The following is a 6481-nucleotide window of genomic DNA, read 5'->3' as shown; positions in this document are numbered from 1 at the left end:
ACATATGGAACATCATCGGACGAAAACTACAGCGTCATCCACAAACAGCATTAGCCGTCCCTGTATTGACCGACCAAACGCAACAGGCATGGAATTCCATGCAACGAACTGACATCCGGCACTTGCACAACATAATGAATGCACCTTTGTATGCCTGCACTCAACATTCTGGCCATTACAGCGGTAGTTAATGTACCAGCATTTCAAATTTACAATGGCTTACCTCTTGCTTACACTAACCTGTGATCTTGCAATGACAATCGCTTAAATATGTTACCTAGACAAATGTATTCCCACAATTTCATTATTCTATATTAATTATTTTTGGGTGTTGTCATTTTTCCGTTAGTGTCTTTAGCACGTAAGTTATTCTGAACCGGCTGTTGTGCTAGTGGAAGTAAGTTTCCTCCTGTCCACCAACCGACTTGCTGAGGTAGTTACTGCGGGACCTGTAGTGTATAATGGACTCCAAACAGCTTGGTATTTTTTTGTATTAGCAAATCACTGCCAGAGGTGAAAGAAGCGATGACCTTACAACGCAGTAATGACTGGAAACACAAGCTTTGAATCTATAGTCTGCTAAGCGAGCGGCTCGATAAGAAAAGTAGCCAGCAGAAAAGTGAAACCAAATTGTAATGCCGGTTATCTGTACAAGATTAAAAGCCATGTTACAGTAATATGAATAAACATCTGCCTGTTCAGCCTTACAAATTATTTATTGTACGTATTTATTGTACTTGCTTCTGCGTGTCCAGATTTAGCGATACAATGAACAATAGTTGTATAATGTTAAGAATGATGCATGATGCACAATTTCCGGACCAGTTAAATATTGACCAACCTGTATGAAGTAATCTCTTCGAACTGGAGCATAACAACGTTCTTCGCGTACATACAGTGCCTTTACTGTGTACCAGTGTAAACTTGTCAGAATTATGCATGGAAGAGCGTAGAATCCTAGCTCCAGAAAGTGAACTTAATCCCGTAATAATCCAATTCCCCCCTCAGCAAAAGTGTACCACAGCGCAGAGATTGTGCAGGCAATCTAATTACTCTCTAACGAAGCGCAAAATACGGAAAGGAAGTCTGTAGCAAAATTCGGGGTTTCGGTCGTCATAATGAAACGCAAAGTTAGCTGCAGACTGCAGGCTGGAGCGAAATCCGTAGCCGAGCAACGAACTAACGTTTCCTTCCTGCCAGCCAGCCGGCCGGGCCTGTCTATTCAGGCCGCCAGACGCGAGGAAACTTGGTCGAAATTAATGAAGTTTCCCCGGACGCGGCCGGCCCTCCCCAACTTGCACGGGATTGCGAGTATGCCAATTTCCTGCAAAGATGCAGGCGACGTCGCCGAGGAGCCAAAGGCCGCACAAGATATCGCTGTTGCGAAATTTAATTTCAACGTGTTGCGTTCCGACGCTGGAGAATTTCATTTTCACATCCGGTTCCCCGCGCCCTTGCCCATAAAAACCAGGGTGCACCTTATGTTGTTGAATCTTTACTGAAGTCTCCGGTGCATAGTTTCAGATTGTATGTTCTTTACGTGTCGTAAGCTTCGATTCCTTGTTGCGAAATCTGCGAGGGGCGTTCAATAACTAATGCAACCCATTTTTTTCTGTCAGTCAAGGACGAAAAAATGCGGAATTTGTTGTAGAACATCCTGGAATTTACTCGCTTGAGTCCCTATAATTTCACGAAGTCTCGATAGGTGGCGGCGTTTACACAACCTTCAAAAATACGCCTGTAACGGAGGTGCATTCCAAGCAGAGAGCTGTCACTGAATTTCTTTTGTTGGAAAAATCAGAGCATCGCTGATATTCATAGGTTCTTGCAGAATGTCTTCGGAGACCTGGCAGTGAACAAAAACGCGGTGATTTGTTGGGCGAGGCGTACGCCATCAACGCAGTAAGATCGCGCAAACTTGTTTGATCTCTCGCGTAACTGCCGGCTGCACACAGCTGTGACTCCTGCAATGCTGGAACGTGCGGACACTCTCATTCGAGTTGATCGACGGATCACAATCAAACACTTCGCTGCACAACGGGACCTCTCTTTTGGTAGAATTGACACCGTCCTAATCCAGCTGGAGTGCTCAAAAGTGTGTGCCTGCGGGTTCCTCGACGCCTAACAGAAGACCATAAAGAGCAACGAAGGACGGTATGTGCGGAATTCTTGGATGATGGAGAGGTTACTGATGCATCAACAAGTTGGCTCCGACGTCGACCAATAGAGTCATAGAATGCGGGCGTACAGGCCCTCCGAGTAAGGTGGCGTAAGGTCATCGCACAGAACGAAGATTATGTTCGGAAAATACGGTTTTGTAGCCAAAAGAGTGGGGAATAGTATGGTGTATTGGAATCTTGAATAAAACCAACCTGCTTTCAGCAAAAATGTGTATCATTACTTACTGAATGCTCCTCGTAAAAGCAACGAGATGAGGTTGATAATTGATCGCACGAATCGCTAATTATCTGACGTTCATTACTTACATATTCTCGTGGTTTATCGCACCTTACATGGAAGAATGATTTCTTACAAGGTTAACTCCGTGTAAGAGGTCGTGGAGAGTTCTGTTCGTTTTACTCTACAAAACTTGGATTTAACCACCATTGGAACTGTTCACTATTTAGCCTAGCAACCCCGAAGAGAGTGATATTGGATCTTTTCATTTTTGCATGTCATTCATTGCCATCCTTCTACTATGTCGGCGTTATCGGTTTACTAGCAATACAAGCTGTCTCAAACCCTTTGGGTAAAATTGAAACAGGTGGGGCCGGCCGAAGTGGCCGTGCGGTTAAAGGCGCTGCAGTCTGGAACCGCAAGACAGCTACGGTCGCAGGTTCGATTCCTGCCTCGGGCATGGATGTTTGTGATGTCCTTAGGTTAGTTAGGTTTAACTAGTTCTAAGTTCTAGGGGACTAATGACCTCAGCAGTTGAGTCCCATAGTGCTCAGAGCCATTTGAAGCATTTGAAACAGGTGGTGGTAGGTCCACGACCAATTATATTGAGATAGGAAACCAAAGGTCAGAAATGCATATTTATAGCGTTACAAACACACGCGGCGTACACCGCATAACAACAACATAGCTCATGGAAACTGTTTAAAGTGACAACCGTCAGTTTCAATGCATGGAGGGCAACGGCACATGAAGTTCTGCCGCAGTCTCTTAAAGATCCAAGGTGTCTCTTGTACCAGGAGAAAGGTAACTTGAAACCTAGGAAGCAGGTCTTCAGCCGTTTCTACGGGAGATCCATTCATCAACTGCCTAACGTAACCCAAAAGGAAAATGTTCAGAGGTGGCTATGGAACATAATCTTACCTTGCAATCCAGTGATGAGGGCACGTGTTGTTCAGGTGCTCGCGGATATTAAAATCGAAGTGGGATTGTGCACCGCCGTGTTGAAACCACCTCCTTTCGAAGACAAGAAGGGGTACAGCCTCCAAGAACTGTGGCAGCATATCTCGCAGGAACTCCACGTGACGTGGGCCAGTCAAACGGGGAGGTAAAAACTAAGGTCGTATTAGGTCATCTTAGATGTAGGCCCCCATATGTTGACAGGGAAGCTTTGGTGTTGGCCACGGATATGGGTGGGGTAGGGATTGTGCTCACTGCAGGCGTGCAATATATGCACTGAGACTGGCGGTCGTCGCTTTGAACAGTTACTGTAAGCTACGTTGTTGTATGCTGTATAAGTACGTAACACAATAAATATGCATTTCCGACTATTGGTTCCCGTCTGAATATAATCGGGTGTGGACCCACTATCACGTTTCAGTTTAACAAAATGTTTGAGACACCTTGTGCAATGATTCTCCGTTACAAAGTTTGGTAAATTATATGAAGCGTTTGTGGCACTAAATGTAGCACACACAGATCTATATACGGCGTGTAACAAAATAATATGGACAATATTCAAAAGGTGGTACTTTACACAACTGGCCATTACAATTGCTACACCAACAAAAATGCGGATGAGAAACGGGTATTCATTGGACAAATATATTATACTAGAACTGATATGTGATTACATTTTCACGCAATTTGGGTGGATAGATCCTGAGAAATCAGTATCCAGAACAACCACCTCTGGTCTAATAACGGCCTTGATACGCCTAGGCATTGAGTCAAACAGAGCTTGGATGGCATGTACAGGTACAGCTGCCCATGCAGCTTCGACACAATACCACAGTTCATCAAGAGTAGTGACATGCGGATTCTGACGAGCCAGTTGCACGGCCACCATTGACCAGGCGTTTTCAGTTGGTGAGAGATCTGGAGAATGTGGCGGCCAGGGTAGCAGTCGAACATTTCCTGTATCTGGAAAGGCCAGTACAGGACCTGCAACATGCGATCGTGCATTATCCTGTTGAAATGTAGGGTTTCGCAGGGATCGAATGAAGGGTAGAGCCACGGGTCGTAACTCATCTGAAATGTAACGTCTACTGTTCAAAGTGCTGTCAATGCGAACAAGAGGTGACCGAGACGTGTAACGAATGGCACCCCATGCAATCTCGCCGGGTGATACGCCAGTATGGCGATGACGAATACACGCTTCCAATGTGCGTTCACCGCGATGTCGCCAAACACGGATGCGACCATCATGATGTTGTAAACAGAACCGGGATTCATCCGATAAAATGACGTTTTGCCATTCGTGCACCCAGGTTCGTCGTTGAGTACACCATCGCAAGCGCTCTTGTCTGTGATGCAGTGTCAAAGGTAACCGCAGCCATGGTCTCCGAGCTGATAGTCCATGTTGCTGCAAACGTCGTCGAACTGTTCGTGCAGATGGTTGTTGTCTTGCAAACGTCCCCATCTGTTGAGTCAGGGATCGAGACGTGGTTGCACTATCCGTTACAGCCATGCGGATAAGATGTCTGTCATCTCGACTGCTAGTGATACGAGGCCGTTGGGATCCAGCATGGCGTTCCGTATTACCCTCCTGAACCCACCTATTCCATATTCTGCTAACAGTCATTGGATCCCGACCAATGCAATACGATAAACCGCAATCGCGATAGGATGCGATCTGACCTTTATCAAAGTCGGAGATGTGATGGTACGCATTTCTCCACCTTACACGAGGCATCCCAGCAACGTTTCACCAGGCAACGCCGGTCAACTGCTTTTTGTGTATGAGAAATCGATTGCATCTTCTTCCTGTCGGTTAAATTTCGCGTCTGTAGCACGTCAACGTCTTGGTGTAGCAATTTTAATGGCCAGTAGTGTATGTCTTAAAGTACCAATACTGAGGGTAGGAACCAATGGCAAGAAATGCTATTCAACGACGCTATAGGGAGTGAAAATTACAGGTGACAACATCGACTGCTTGGCCACAGTGATATCCGTCCACAAGTCTCCTGGAGAAAATTCAACTTCAGTTCCGCCCCCCCCCACCTCCCCCTGAATTTTCTAAATCAGGGCACTCACTTCATCGTGGGCTACTTTAACAGCCTTAGTGGCGTTTGGGATTACGAGGATGATTACGTAAACGGAGAGGACGTACTGAAGTGTGCTGATTGCAGAAGATTAATCCTCTTATATGACTGCAAATTAGCACCTTCATTTAACACTGGCCGCTGGAAAAGTGGATATAACCACGACCTGCTTTTACTCAGTGATACCGTTTGTCATCGCTGTGTGACGACTTTATGATTACCTGTACCTGGTATCCAGCATAGACCAATCTGCTGTCAAGTTTTTGCTGCCGTCAAACCACAGGTGATCCTGTTCCGTAGGCCGTTCAGCATTAAGAAGGCCAACTGGAGGAGTTTTACGTAAACTCTGGATGAGGCAATACTACGCATCGAACCCGTGCCAAACTCCTGCAGTCGTGTTGTAGCCGCTGTGAAGAGGTGCTCTCGCGCTTTGAGGCTGTCTCACAACATACATACCGAGAATGTACCAAGAATGAACGTCAAAACCTGCAAAAATACCGTAGGCTTTTTGATGAAGACTCATTCAAGATGGATGCAATAAAATAGGACAAACACTATCCCAGGAACTGACGAAAGCCAAAAAAAATTTATGGATTGAGATATCTAAGAGTAGCAGAAAAGCTTGACAACTGGTTAGAAGACTCAGTAATGATCCCGCTACGCCCAAAATAAGACTCAACGTTACCTCAAATGAAGTCGCCCACCAAGTGCTACCGAATGTGGAAATAGAAGGAAAAAAGGAAAATATAGGGATTACCCGGCTACAGAGGGATTACCCGGCTACATCCAAAAACAAACGTGCTGTCCATTAAGTGTACTTTGGAAGAACTGAAAGCTCTATTAAAAAGTGTAAATCCGGGAAGGCGCCAGAACCTGACGATTTGTTGGTGGAGCAGATAAAGCGTTTTTGGCCTCCGACTGTGGGATGGCTACTGCAATTCTATAATAATTATTTAACATGACATCAGATTCCTAAAATCTGGATCATCGCCATACTGAAACCCGGCAAACCATCTTTTGTGCCATCTTTATAAAATCCTTGA

Source organism: Schistocerca serialis, chromosome 2, assembly GCF_023864345.2.
Source record: "Schistocerca serialis cubense isolate TAMUIC-IGC-003099 chromosome 2, iqSchSeri2.2, whole genome shotgun sequence".
NCBI classification, from domain to species: domain Eukaryota; kingdom Metazoa; phylum Arthropoda; class Insecta; order Orthoptera; family Acrididae; genus Schistocerca; species Schistocerca serialis.
The sequence above is the reverse complement of the archived record's forward strand: the minus strand, read 5'-3'. Positions refer to the sequence as shown.